This window comes from Hylobates moloch, unplaced genomic scaffold (assembly GCF_009828535.3).
Source record: "Hylobates moloch isolate HMO894 unplaced genomic scaffold, HMol_V3 SCAFFOLD_13, whole genome shotgun sequence".
NCBI lineage: Eukaryota > Metazoa > Chordata > Mammalia > Primates > Hylobatidae > Hylobates > Hylobates moloch.
The window spans coordinates 61,028,539-61,044,597 of record NW_026652288.1 but is presented as its reverse complement, the minus strand read 5'-3'; the positions used below and the strand labels follow the sequence as shown (position 1 = coordinate 61,044,597).

Sequence of the window (16,059 nt, the reverse complement as noted above, 5' to 3'; positions counted from 1 at the left end):
AAACCCATGAAAAAGACCTTAGGACATGTCAAAGCAAGATTCTAATGAATGTCTCTACAAGCACTACTTTACACGCTCAAGGATGGTTCTCAACCAGAAATAATTTTATGCACCACGGAACATTTGGAAATTGTCTAGAGATATTTTTGGTTGTCACAGCTGAGGAGGATGAGATTTACTAGCATCTAGCGAGTAGAGACCAGAGATGCTGCTAAACATCCTACAATGCACAGAATAACTCCTTGACAGAGAATTATCTGACTCAGAATGTCAATACTGCTGAGATTGAGGGACCTTGCTCTAAAAACAGTACTATCCAGTAAAAATTTAATGTGAGCCACATATGTCTTTTTAAAATTTCTGTTTTATTGTGAAATATAGAAAAAAAGAAATGGGAAATTAAATTAATAACATTTTATTTAACCTGATATATCCAAAATATTATAATTTCAACACGGAATCAATATTTTAAAATTATCCAAGTATTTTATATTCTGATTATTTTGGTACTAACTCTTCAAAATCCACTGTCTTTTGCATGTATAGCATACCTCATTTCAGGTTAATCACATTTCAAGTCGCTAATGGCTACCCTATGGTAAAGTGTATTTCTCAAGGTTTAGAAATACATATTTCATTTTGTTGGTCTAGAAAGAGCTGGGGCTCTTCAATTTGCAAGACATAAGAGAAGTCCTCTCCCAAGCTTATACCAAAGATTTTTCTAGTTCTAAACAAGTGCCATGACAGACAAAATTGAAGATGCTGTTTGGAAAGCTTCAAAGGGTCATACATAAGAAGCAAGTGGATTTGAAAAAAGAGTTGTCTATCGCAGGCTGATAAATATTGACATCATTAACTGAATGGTACCCTAAAACTTAAAAGTATAATAATAAAAAAAAACTGAATGATAAATGAAATTGAATAGGGTACAGCCAAATAACATTTCTGAATGCTTGGAATATAGAGCACATGAGTCCACTTACCCACAACATTTGAATTCTTCAGAATGTTTTAAAACTGGTTATCTAACCGAAACATTGTAAGTCTTAAAGCCTCTTTTTCTTCCACCCAAAGTGTAAAACAACTTTTGAATAGCAAATTAAAAAGTTTCAAGTCCCAGATCAGTCAGCAACACTTATTTAGCTAGCACTGTACATGGACCATGATATTATGCAATAAAAGGGGATTAAAAACAGCTCCTTTGAGTTGCTTACAATCTTCCTGGGGAATAAATAAATGGTAACATATGAAAACAATTTTAGGTCATTTGCAATGCAACATTTTACTGAATGCTTTTATAAACAATACTTTATACTCCGAGGCGTTTTTAAATAATATAGTTCCCTTTGTTAATGTAGAAATAGCTGAATATCATCGAAATCTATTAAAATTTACTGCCCCTAAATCAGTCCGCTAAGCCAATTACAAACAATTGAGTGCAGGTTTGTTTTGGAGCACACAAGTGTAATTAAATAGTTTTTTACTCTTTTAAAAAAGTTTCTCATGTTATATTTTCAGAAAAGGGAAATTTCATGGTGAGGTTTCATAAAAATTTTGACCATACAAATGTCACAAAATAGAAAATCATTCTTTCTCACCTCTATTCTCAAATTGTAAATAGATTCAGATGTGCATACAGCAATGGCACCTTTATGAGGTAACAGGTGAAACCACACTTTTATGAGGATTGGAGGATCCAAACCACAAGATAAAGTTTGTGTCTTCTTTTGTCCTGAGTTTAATGCCAAATATATCCTGAAAGTGGAAAACACACTGTCATTTGCATATATTTATCTAGCGTTTTTGTAAGCAAGACAAGGGTCTGAGCATAGTTCTTAGAACTTTTAGCCAAGTACAGAAATAGTTGTGAATGTGGACAAAAAGGATACACACTGATTCACTATATGGAAAAATCATCTCAAGCATCTAGCTAGGCAAAGATAGCTAGAAATATTAGATCTGTGCAAAATGTACCTGAAATTCATTCTACTTAATCACATTTTAATTCAATGCTTCGTATGCTGTTTTCTAAATGAATAAAATTATTAGTTACAAATAATGAAAATCACAATTGGGTAAATGGTCAGACTTTACCTCTTCAGGGTTTAAAATTTTTCTTTACAATTCAACAATGAAAGACAAATAATCATCCTCAGCAAAATAACACAGAAACAGAAAACCAAACACCACATGTTCTCACTTAAAAGTGGGAGCTGAACAGAGAGAACACATAGACACAGGGAGGGGAATGACACACTGGGGCCTGTTGGAGGAGCGGGGTGAGGGGGAGGAAGAGCCTTAGGAAAAACAGCTAATGTATGCTGGGCCTAGTAACTAGGTGAAGCGTTGATAGGTCCAGCAAACTACCATGGCACATGTTTACCTATGCAACAAACCTGCACATCCTGTACATGTACCCCAGAACTTAAAATACAAATAAAAAATTTAAAAATGGGACAAAGGACATGAATAGACATTCTTCCAAACAAGATATATAAATGGCCAATAAGCACATGAAAAGACGCTCAACATCACTAACAATTATAGGAGATTAAAAAAAAAAAAAACTTCTAGAGTGATTCATAAGTAAGATGGCTGGCTACAGACACCTGGCCCTCATTCCCCTAACAAGAACGGACCAAAGCAGTGAAAAAACATCTAAGATTTGAATGGAGTGTTGAAAGGAGGGTGCTGTAGGGCAGTGGGGATGTAGAGAGACAGCTGTGGTAATTGGAAGCACAGAGGAAAGTGTGGATGCAAAGTCTGCAACCTCATCTCCCTCACCCCCATCAGATCAGTCCGTAGATAGGAGGGACTTCCCCTTTTGGGGAAAAGGTAAGCAGAAGATCCCCAGGCCCCATTGCCATCGCAGACACCTACAGTTCTTACTACAGGAGAATCCCACAGTGCTTGCAAGCCCTGAGCCCGGTTTGGAGAGCTGCCAGAAATTCACAACGCTGCATTGCTCCAGATTGGGAGGGTAAGATGCACACTCCCCACCCTTCACGCACTGCCTGTGAGTCAAACTGCTATAGCACCATACCACCTTGAGATCAGAGCCACCTCTCGGGCGTGAGCTCCTCTGGGATCAAGTAGCCAGTGCACTTCTCTATCACTGGGGCTCCATCTTTATTCCAGCAAGCTCAGAAGGGTGGCTGAACACCACAAACCCAGCTTTGCAGAGCATAGGCCCAGGATCAGCTGCAAATCTGGCCCTGCACAGCAACTCCTGCTATCTGCACTTCCAGACGGAGGAACAGTTTGGCAGTCCTACCCAGGGCAAACCCACCCCAGAGCCAGCCAAACTAATGCTTGCCATCTCTCCCAATCAGGAGGGGTCCCTGAGTCACTGCGCAGATAGCATACCCATAGGCTAGTGGTAAAGCTGCATACCCACATCCAAGGCCTGAGAACCAGCCTCATGGCACCTTCCAGACATGCCACTGGCATACCCAAAGTCCCCACACCCAACAATCAGGGTCTGAGTAAAGTCTTATAGACAGCCCCTAGCAATGCTCCCCCAAGCCAGCTGAACAGCTCTGTGGCCTACATCCTGAGCCTGAGAAACAGCTCCACAGATTTCCCATGGTGGGCGCACCCCCCAGGCTAGCAAAGCTGTGTGCATATGCCCCTGGCCTTAGAAACAGCCTATAGGCCAACCCCAGCAAACAAGCCCACAGGCCAGCCAAGCAACTATGTGCCTGTGCCCCTGGCCAGAGTAACATTCCCAATCCTAGTGGCCAGAACTCAAGCTGGCCACCATGTGCACGCATGTTCCTTTGACTTGAGAAATAAGCTAGCCCACCATGGCAAAGCCACACCACCATCACCACAAAATCTCAGCCTAGGCCACTGAGAAAGTCACAAATGTCACTGGCGTGAATTATGGCTGAAGGAACTACACAGAGACTACACTACTGCATCCACCTGAAACCAAAGCCAATGCACCCCATCGAACCAGCACCCCAAGTCCCATTCATAATCAGTCTTTCCCTATAAAATTGGAACAGGCAACTGATCCACCAGATGCATAAAAATCAATGTTGGAGCACATCAAACATAAAAAAGCAAGAAAACATAATGCCTCCAAAGGAATGTAATAATTTTTAAGTAACAACACAATCATAAGTAAATATACAAAATGCCAGAAAATGAGTTCAAATTAATAATCTTATGAAACTCATAAGATACAAAAAAATACAAATAGACAAATCAATGAAATCAGAAAAATAATTCATGATTTGAATGACAAATTTAACAAAGAGATACATGATTTTTTAAAAAACCACAGTGGCTCATGCCTCTAATCCCAGCACTTTGGGAGGCCCAGGTGGGTGGATCACCTGAGGTCAGGAGTTCAAGACCAGACTGACCAACATGGAGAAACCCCGTCTCTACTAAAAAATACAAAATTAGCCAGGCATGGTGGTACATGCCTGCAATCCCAGCTATTCACGAGGCTGAGGCAAAAGAATTGCTTGAACCCGGGAGGTGGAGGTTGTGGTGAGCTGAGATTACACCATTGCACTCTAGCCTGGGCAACAAGAGCAAAACTCTGTCTCGAAAAAAAGAAAACTTAGAGCTGAAGAATTTAACAAATGAAATTTTGAAAATCAATAGCTTCAACAACAGAAGAGACCAAGCAGAAGAAACAATTTCTAAACTTGAAGATAGATCTTTTGAAATAATACAGGCAGACAAAAATAAAAATAAAAAGAATGAAGAAAGTCTATAGGATTTATGGGACACCATTAAGCAAACAAATATTCTCATTATAGGTGTTCCAGAAGGAAAAGAGAAGGGAAAATGTGTAGAAATCATGTTTAATGAAATAATAGCCAAAAACTTCCCAAGTCTTGAGAGAGAAATAGACATCCAGATCCAGGAAGCTCAAAGAACCCCAACAGATTTAACCTGAATAGATCCTTATAGTCAAATTTTCAAAGGTAAGAGACAAAAAAAAATTCTAGAAAACAAAAGAAAAGTGTCAAGTCACATATAAAGGAATCCCCATTAGACCAGCAGCATGTTTCTCAGCAGAAACCATACAAGCTGGGAGAGAATAGGCTGATATATTCAAAGTACTGAAAGGAAAAAAAAAAAAAAACTGTCAGTCAAGAATATTATACTCAGTAAAGCTATCAGTTCAAAATAAAGGAGAAATAAAATATTTTACAGACAAGCAAAAACTAAAGGAATCATTACCATTAGAACTGAATTACAATAAATATTCAATGGAGTCTTATATCTGAAAGTGAAAAAAATGAAAACCAACATCATAAAAAAAAGCAAAACAATAAAATTTACTGATACAGCCAATACACAAAAGAAAAGGAAAAAGAAATTAAATCTTGTCACCACAGAAAGCCACTCAATCACAAAAGTAAACATGAAATTGGAAGCAAGAAACAAAAACTATACAAAACAACCAGAAAATAATCAAGAAAATGATAGGAGTAAGTTCTCACCTATCAATAATAACCTTGGGTATAAGATTTAATTCCCCCACTTAAAAGCTATAGATGGGCTAAATTGATTTTTTTTATGAAAAAAAGACCCAAAGATATGCTACCCACAAGAAATTCACTTCATCTGTAAAGATACATATAGACTGAAAGTGAAGGGATGGACAAAGATATTCCATGCAACCAGAAACCAAGAGCAAGCCAGTATAGCTATACTTACATCAGATAAAACAGACTTCAAATCAAAAGTCATAAAAAGAGACAAAGACATTATATAGTAATAAAATGATCAATTCAACAAGGGAAAATAATAATTGTAAATATACATGAACCCAACACAGGACCACCCAGATATATAAAGTAAATGTTACTCATTCTAAAGGGAGAGATAGACTCCTATATAATAATAGCTGGATAGACTATTCTAAAGGGAGAGATAGACTCCTATATAATAATTCTTTACTCATTCTAAAGGGAGAGATAGACTCCTATATAATAATTCCTTCCACTCTCAGCTTTGAACAGGTCATGTGGATAGAAAATTAACAAAGAAACATCAGATGATTTAAACTGCACCATAGATCAAATGGGTTAAAGAGACATATGAAGAGCATTTTACCCAACAGCTACAGAATACACATTTCCTCATCAGCATGTTGAACATTCTTCAGGACTCAAAAACAAAAACAAAACAGGTCTCAAAAAATTTTTTAAACTTGAAATTATATCAAGTATCTTATCTGACCATAGTGGAATAAAACCAGAACACAATAACAAGAGAAACATTTGAAACTATACAAACAAATGTACTTTTTTTTTTTTTTTTGAGGCAGAGTCTCACTCTGTCACCCAGGCTGGAGTGGAGTGGCATGATCTTGGCTCACTGAAACCTCTGCCTTCCAGGTTCTAGCTATTCTCCTGCCTCAGCCTCATGAGTAGCTGGAACTACAGGTGCACACAACCATGCCTGGCTAATTTTTTATATTAAACATATGGAAATTAAACAACTTGTTCCTGAAGGATGATTGGGTGAAAAAAGAAATTAAGAATGAAGTTTCAAAATTCATTGAGACAAATGAAAAAAGAAACACAACATACAACAACCTATAGGACACAGCAAAAGCACTAATCAGAAACACTTTTAGCAATAAATGCCTACATCAAAAATTGAGAAAGACTTCCAATAAACAACCTAATGATGAATATCAAGGAACTAGAAAAGAAAAAATAAATCCCAAAATGAGTAGAATAGAAAACATTATAAAGATCATGGCAGAAATAAGTGAAATTGAGATTAAAAAATACAAAAGATCAATGAAACAAAAAGTTGGTTTTTTGAAAAGATACACAAAATCAACAATCCATTAGCTAGATTAAGAAAAAAAATAGAGAAGACCCAAATAGATAAAATTAGAAATAAAAACATATTACAACTGATACCACAGAAATACAAAGGATCATTAGAAACTACCATGAACAACTATATGCCAATGTATTAGAAAATCCAGAAGAAATGGGTAAATTCCTGGACACATGCAATATACCAAGATTGAGTCCAGGAGAAATAAAAAACCCGAAAAGACCAATAATGAGATTGAATCAGTAATAAAAAGTCTCCCAACAAAGAAAAGTCTGGGACTAGATGGCTTCACTGCTAATTCTATCAAAACTTTAAAGAAGAATTAATACTAATTCTTCTCAAACTATTCCAAAAAAATGAAGCAAAGAGAACTCTAACTCCATCTACAAGGCCAGTATCACCCTCATCTGAAAACCAGACAAGGACACAACAAAAAAATAAAACTACAGACCAAAATTCCTGATGAACATAGATACAAAAATCCTCAATGAAATACCAGAAATTTAATCTACCAATATATCAAAAAGATTATACACCATGTTCAAGTGGGAGTTACTCCAGGAATTCAAGAATGGTTCAATATATGCAAATCAATAAATGTGTTACATCACATCAACATAATGAAGGACAACAACCATATGATTACTAAAATAGATGCAGAAAAAGCATTTGATGACATCCAGCGTCCCTTCATGATAAGAATTCTCAATAAATTAGGACAGAAAGAAAGTACCTCAGCACAATTAAGGTTATATATGACTAACTGACAGTGAACATTATACTAAATGGGGAAAAAACTGTAAGCTTTGCCTCCAAGTACTGGAACAAAACAAGAATGCCTACTTTCAGCACTCTTATTCGACATGGTACTGGAAGTCCTAGCCAGAGCAATTAGTCAAGCGAGAAATAAAGGGCACCTGAATTGAAAAGGAAAAAGTCAAATCATCTCTGTTTGCAGACATAAACTTATATACTAAAAAGAAACTAAAGACTCTACAAAAATGTTTAGAACTGATAAATTCATTAAAGTTGCAGGATACAAAATCAACATAAAAAATCGGTAACATGTCTATACACAAAGTGCAAACTAATTAAAAAGAAATCAAGAAGGCAATCCCATTTACAATAGCTATGGAAAAAAGAAGACCTAGGAATAAATTTAACCAAGGAGGTGAAAGAACTCTATAAGGAAAACTACAAAACACTGATGAAAGAATCAAATTGGATACAAACAAATAGAAAGACATTTCATGCTCATAATAGAAGAATTAATATTTTTATAATGATAATACTACCCAAAGCAATCTACAGATTCATTGCAATCTCTATTAAAATACTAATGACATTCTTCAGAGAAATAGAAAATAAGTCTTAAAATTTATATGGAGCCAAAAAAGACTCCAAATAACCAGAGCAGCTAATAGAAAAAAGAAGAAAGCTGCAGGCATCATACTACCAGAATTCAAAATATACTATGAAGCTATAGTAACCAAAACAGCATGGTATTGGTATAAAACAGACACATAGACCTATGGAACAGAATAGAGAACCCGGAAACTAATCCATGTATCTATAGGCAAATGGTATGGACAAAGACATCAAGAACATTCACTGGGGAAGGGACAGTCTTTTCAATAAATAATGCTAAGAAAACTAGATATCCATATACAGAAGAATTAAACTAGACCCCTACCTCTTACCCCATACAAAAATCAACTCAAAATGGATTAAAGACCTAAATATAAGACCCCAAACTATAAATTTACTAGAAGAACACACAGTGGAAATACTCCAGAACATTGATTTAGGCAAATATTTTATGGCTGAGACCTCAAAAGTACAGGCAACAAAAGCAAAAATTAACAAATGTGATTACATCAAACTAAAGAGCTTCTGCACATAAAAGGAAACAATAACACTGTGAAAAGACAATGTACAGAATATGAGAAAATATTTGCAAACTATTTTTCTATGAGGGAATTAATACCCAGAATACAAGGAACTCAAACATCTCAACAGCAAAAAAATCCAAACAATCTAATTTTAAAATGGGCAAATGATCTGAACAAACATTTTTCAGAAGACATACCAATGGTTGACAGGTGTTTGAAAAAAAATCCTCAACACCATTAATCATTAGGGAAATGCAAATCAAAACCACAGTTAGGTACCCCAGTTAGCATAGCTATTATGCTATTGTCAAAAAGAAAACAAATACTGGTGAGAATGTAGAGAAAAGGGACTCTTAATCACTGTTGTTGTGAATATAAACAGTACAGACATTATGGAAACAGTATGGAGTCTCCTCAGACAACTACAAATAGAACTACCAAATGATCCAGTAGTCCCACTACTGGGTATTTATCCAAAGGAAAGAAAATCTGTATATCAAAGAGAAATCTGTACCTCCACGTTTATTGGAACACTATTCACAATAGCCAAGATATGGAATCCACTTAGGTATCCAATAACAGATAAATGGATAAAGGCTACATGTTTTCACACAAGCTAAATAAATAAATAAATAATAAAAAAGAAAAAATTTGATCTCCTAGGAGTAAAAAGTAGAACATGTCCTTTGTAGGGACATGGATGAAACTGGAAACCATCATTCTCAGTAAACTATCGCAAGGACAAAAAACCAAACACCGCATGTTCTCACTCATAGGTGGGAATTGAACAATGAGAACACATGGACACAGGAAGGGGAACATCACACTCCGGGGACTGTTGTGGGGTCGGGGGATGGGGGAGGGACAGCATTAGGAGATATACGTAATGCTAAATGACGAGTTAATGGGTGCAGCACACCAACATGGCACATGGATACATATGTAACAAACCTGCACATTGTGCACATGTACCCTAAAACTTAAAGTATAATAATAATAATAATAATAATAAATTAAAATTAAAATTAAAATTAAAAAAAGTAGAACAGAGGATACTGGAGTCTGGCAAGGGTAGGGGGAGGTGGGGACATGCATGGATTTGTTAAAAGATATAAAATTACAGCTACATGGGGGAATAAGTTCTAGTGCTCTATACCACTATAGGATGACTATAGTTAACAATAATGTATAGGTTCAAATAGCTAGAGGGAAGATATTAAATGTTCTCAACACAAAAAAAGATAAATATTTGAAATTATGAAGATGCTAATTACCCTGATTTGATCACTATACATTATATATATATCAAAACATCACAATATACCACATAAATATGTACAATTATTATGTCAATTTAAAATTAAATTTTAAAAGAAGAAATATTGAGAGGGATGATAGTGATGGTTGCACAACAATGTGAATGTGCTTAATGCCTCTGAACTGTACACTTAAAAACAGTTAAAATGATCAATTTTATGTTATGTATATTTTACCATAATAAAGAAAAACATAAAACTTCCGTAGAAGAGTCTCAACTGAGTGCATACAGAAGTCATTTACTGTGTTCTGTTTGTGTTCTTGCTGTATTCCTGCCCCTCATTATTTCCTTGTGCCCCAGAGAAAGAAAGAGACTGAATAGAAAGCCTGTTGTATTTGTATTTTTTCCTGTGTGCCAAATCCATTAATCAACTACCATTTCCACTTGATGTCACACAGACATCTGAAACTCAAAGTATTGCACAACTGAATGCATTGTCTTCTCTGCCATGCCTACTTTTCCTCTTCTATTCTCTACTTATATTGGCATCAAAATTGTAAAGTAAAACCTTTGGCTTTAGTCACAGACACTTGTATTTCAAACAACCACAGTCCAGCTTCCCAAGATACCACAGATGTGGGTTCCAGCAGCACATGGTGTATCGCCCTGTATCTCAATCATCAAATCAAAAAACTGGGGAGCTATACTTGATTTCTCCTCTACTCAGCCCTGCATCTAATTCCTCAAAAATAACTGACTCTATCTCCTCAGACCTCACAGATCTGCCCCACTTCTTCATTCTTTCCAGTATTACTTTAGCACCTAACCAGTCTTGCTATTGTTGGTTTTGTGTTTCCCTAATTTATCCTTCAATGTGCTATCAGAGTGACCTTTCTAAGATACAAATATGTGTAGGTACCTTTCATGTCTGAAAAACTAAACTAAAGATGCCTGCTGCTGCCATTATAGCAACTCCTATTCCAGGAAATAGGAACATAGATGGAAAGAACATAAAATAGAAACTGAACGACATGCAATATCTGTTGACCAAGATTACATCACTCTGATAACATCTGTATGTATCACTGATGAAGCATTTATTTATTTATTTTTTCAACCAATTTAGAAAGTTTATTTTGCCAAAGTGAAGAACACGTCCATGACACAACCTCAGGAGATCCTGGTAACGTGTGCCTAAGGTGGTGGGGGTACAGGTTGCTTTTATATATTTTAGGGAGATAAGAGACATCAGTATATATAACATTATCATTGGTTCTGGTAGGGGGTTGGGGTTCCAGGTCATAAGTAGGTAAAAGACAAAAGGTTGCATTCTTTTGAGTCCTTCATCAGCCTTTCACTGAATACACAATTTAATCTGGTTCAGTGAATCTGCATTTTTACATAAACAATAGGGCAGAGGAAGCAATCAGGTATGCATTTGTCTCACATGAGCATAGGGATGACTTTCTGTCCCACACCTGTGAAGATAAGCTGTCGGTTCCATAGCAAGGGTGAAATTCAACAGAACAGAGCAATTCTCCTGTCTCAGCCTCCCAAGTAGCTGGGATTACAGGCATCTGCCATCACACCTGGCTAATTTTTGTATTTTTAGTAGAGATGGGGTTTCGCCATGTTGGCCAGGCTGGTCTTGAACTCCTGACCTCAGGTGATCCACCTGCCTCAGCCTCCCAAAGTGCTGGGATTAGAGGCGTGAGCCACAGTGCCCAGCCTGTAGCTGTATTATTGAGGAATAAAATGGGAGGCAGGTTTGCCTGATGTAGTTCCAGGCTTGACTTTTCCCTTGGCTTAGTGATTTGGGGCTCCTGGGATTTATTTTCCTTTCACAGTGATATCTATATTTTTTTGGTTGTTTTTTGTTTTGTTTTGTTTATGAGGTGAGTCTCGCTATATTGCCCAGGCTGGTCTTGAATTCCTGGGCTCAAGCAATCCTCCCATCTTGGTCTCCTGAATAGCTGGGACTACAGGCATGCACCACCATGTTTGGCTTCTTTAGTGATATCTTCTGAGCACACAAAGCACCAGCTAACATTAACATGCTCATGATTTTGGCAGCACTGCCTAGGAGTAAAGTGTGATGAAGCATTGATAAGTTAAATCACCTCTGTCATAAACTGGTCTCACAGAATAGTCCTTTCTTTTTTTACAGTCAATTTTTTCTCACTTATTTCTATTCTTAATTTCAAAAATAATTTAATTTTCTAATTATATTTCTCACACATTCAAGAAAATAACTTGGAATCTACAAATAAAATGCAACAGCATCTGTGATATCATTAAGCAGTGAGCACATCTTGTATAAAGAGAGAAAGTTACACTCCCAAGGTCTATGAGCAGGTGCAATACACCTTGGCTGCTGAAACCCACATCTGCAGAGTCCTCGGAAGCTGAACTGTGAGTGTTTAAAGTACAAGTGTATATGACTAAAACCAAAGGCTTTACTTTACAATATTCTAAAAGGTCAAAAGTGTGATGAAATACACAACCAAACAGATAGTTTAAAAAGAAAAAATTAAATGATCAGTATCCACAAGCAATGATTTTTGGTTTAAAAACTTCAGTTGAGTCAACTGAAAAACATTAGAAATAATGAGTCAAGAAACATAGCTAATCATAAGATAAATATGCCAAAGACCCGGGACTTTCTTGGAAACCCACAAAAATACATTTAGAAAGTATGAGAAAAAATCCCTATTCTCAAAAGCAACAAAAAACAAAATATCCTAAAAACCACCTTTTAAAATACATGGGGATGTAATGAAATACATATCATGGTTCTGCATAAGGATATTGAATTAATTAAGTTAAAAGTATAATGCAATTATTTTCAAAATTTTAATAGGATTTTCCTGGTAATGAACTGTTTCTAAAATTTATCTGAAAAAATAAATTGTATATATTTTGAACAAACTCAGAAAACCTCTTACTCTCCTCAGTTTATTTTTTCAGAAAATCCTAGGCTGGCTTTTAAGTGCCTTGCCTAATATACACCTCTGGCATTATCACACTTCACTGCAGCTCTTCATTTTCATGTCTTTCTTCCCTTGGGCTGCTTGAAGTCAGGGATAGTATCATTTGTCTTTCCCACCACCCAGCACGAAGCTTGGCTCAGGGAGCATTCAATACGTTTGTGGAGTAAGTGATTTTTAAACTGGTTAAACAACCACACCCAGAGAATGACGGTTAACAGATCAATGTCACTCTGAAGGGCGGGCACCGGTGCCATAAAAGGATTCTCTTTGCCCTGCCTTCATCTCCATTTTCATCAGTGATTCAATCAATTTGTATATGATACATTTGCTATTTTGTGAATGACAAGAATCAGGGAGGAATAAATCCTAATCAGGCAGAAATGAGAATGCTACTGAATTCTGATTGGCTGGAAAAATAAGCCTAATTTAGGATGGTAAATTTCATTAAGTGCAAGTGTAAAATATTGTTCAAGCACATACATGCACACACACACAGCCCTATGTGAATAGGAATTGGAGGACACAGGACAGGAGTAGATTTTTTAGAACAAACTTGGAGCCTTGGAAGCCACACACAGAGATGCATCCTCCAAACTCTAAAACAAGGTGGATTTTTTGTGGTCTAAATGGTCCTAGACTCATCTTGAAAAGCAAAAAAAAAAAGTTACAGTGTTTCCAGATTCAATAGCAATCTTCAGGTTTTTATGGTTATATTTGTTTGGATTAAAATCACTTAATATTTGTCTGCCATTTTAGATTTCTATGGTATCAGTTTGTGTCATCTTTTTTTAAGCAGAAATATAATTTGGTGCCAGTAAACAATTGCCTCTGTGAGGCTTGGGAAAATTAAACCTTTCCCTGAATCTCCATGTAAGCATGTAAGGACTCGACCAGATACAAAACCAGACACGAACTTGGCCTTCAGCCTTTCCCATAACTATGAGAATAGCATTGTTGTGGCCAAATGTAGATACGTAGACAAGGAGCTTGTTCTATTAGAACACTTTGGTCTTTTCTGGAAGGTTCTCAAATGTCAAGATATATGATATGAGAGTTGCTCCATCAAATAAATTTTCCTTGAGAACCCTCTCAGAACATCAAGCTGCGGCAGTGCAAGGCACATCTGTTAAACAGAGAGTATGCGAGACTTACCAAATAAAGAAATTAGACCTGCTGTTTATGCCAGATCTTAAAACATCTTTGCTTTCCTTTGTCTTTTGTCTCTATTTCTCTCTCTCTCATCCATTTTTGTGCATATTTCGCCACTACCAATGTAGCAGAATACAGTGGAGGCACGTGCATAAAAACTCTAACTTAATGTAAACAAATCATATCTCAGGTTTATTTTCACTTTAGATACATGTGAAATTTGCCCTTTAAAAAGGTAAGTTTGAACATTAAGTTATTAATACTTTTTTCACTCTATCCCATGGCCATTATTCATAAGTGATAAGAGCCAAAAAAAGTGGGTATCTTCAAACATGTAGCTACCAGTCTGCATGCCTCACAAAACAAAACTACTTCCTATAAACATTTTCACATACTAGCAAATTTCCCTGCGTACCATGAGGAATGCGACAGAGACAGGCAACCTACCATTATACTTCCAATAAATGCAAGTGCACAAGATGGTTCCTGAACTGTTGCCATGGATTTCAGTAATATCTTTTGGTTCACCAGACACATAATTGACTAGCTCAGACTTGACTAAAAGAAATAAAAAATAAAAAATAAATGCTAAATGTCTGGTATGTCTGTAGAAGAAAATGCCAACAATATCATGTGTTACACTGTTAACACTATGAAAGAAAAAGGAGTGCTAGAGATCAAAATTTTCCATCCTTACTTTCTCCCCTAATGAATTGTTATATTTTCAGACTTTATAAATATAGCATAAATATCATCTGGGATCTACTCTCTCCTGGATTCAAACATCCATCCCATGGGTTGTAAAAGACCAAAACCCTCTCCAAAATATCTAGACATTCGTGGGGGATGGAAAGCTGGAGAAGGAAGAGCTGGTACTCCCTTGGCTCCAAATGCCTGCTTCTGCTTAATTTACTCATTTACCACTCTTCCTGTTGGTGCTGACCCTATTCCACCCAACATGGAAGGAAACCTTTCCCATAATTTTCAATCCAAAAACAAAAGAAAGCCCTCAAAAAATGGGTGCTTATGACAGATTTTACTAAAGTTTGAGGAGTTGGAATACATTACAATTACAGAAACAGACACCACTTGATTAACAATTAAACATTCTAGTGCTGAATAATCCTGCAGACACTCCGACACCTGGATTTTCACTCACTGCCTTTACCCTCTGTGATTTCCCAGTATTGCATCATCTCCCTGGCTGTTCTGCTCCTCTCCCCTTCCATGAACATTTCTCCTTCTCTACCCCTTCTTTCTTGTATCTTCCCAATTCCAGTGAAGTCTCTGCATATCCAACCATCAAAATTAGTACTAAGACTACCTTAGCATATTCAGATCCAATATGGTGCTCAGCAGACCAAAACATATCTTCTGTTTACAGTATCCAACTTCCTCTGAAGCCAGGTGGGGTTGGTCTTGGCCATTTCCCCCATTTAAATGACAACATATGTGTTTGTTAAAATAATTTGGAGCAGGATTTGAAAATCTGGAGAAACCAGTTGTTTATGTCTTTGCATATCACAACTTTTTAAGCATATAAATTTCAAATTAACCCAACTATTCAAGGTAATTGGAGTGAGTCATGTCTCTTCTTTTGTGCTCATGGTTGCTTAATCGTGAAAAGACCATCATATAAACAGCAAGGAGATCAAGTTCAATTGAAACTTTTTCCTGACTTCCTCACACTGTCAGCCACCCTGGCTCAGCATCTCAAAGTATTCCCTCCAGTGTAACTCTCCTTACATGCTATGGAGGATAAAAGCAAGATAGGAGTGTCTTAACATGAGTAAATTGTGACAGTTAAGAAAATAACATTGTATCCCAACTTCAAATGATTTGTTAGTACATAAAGGTTACCCTAATTGCCTTCTCTTCCAAATTGGTTTTTGGCTTTTTACAGACGTATGCAGCATTAATTTTTTTTTACACATTTTGTACTTAC

The 16,059-nt window shown here is 36.5% G+C and overlaps 1 long non-coding RNA gene across 1 annotated transcript in view; it reads right to left on the bottom strand.

Moving 5' to 3' along the window:
- The window catches only part of LOC116480081 (uncharacterized), a 266,711-nt gene that overhangs the window by 78,427 nt on the left and 172,225 nt on the right, over positions 1-16,059 (bottom strand). Inside the window, exon 3 of the long non-coding RNA XR_009209413.1 lies at positions 1,599-1,755. This is a non-coding gene — a long non-coding RNA (uncharacterized LOC116480081). The remainder of the gene's footprint in view (positions 1-1,598; positions 1,756-16,059) is intronic.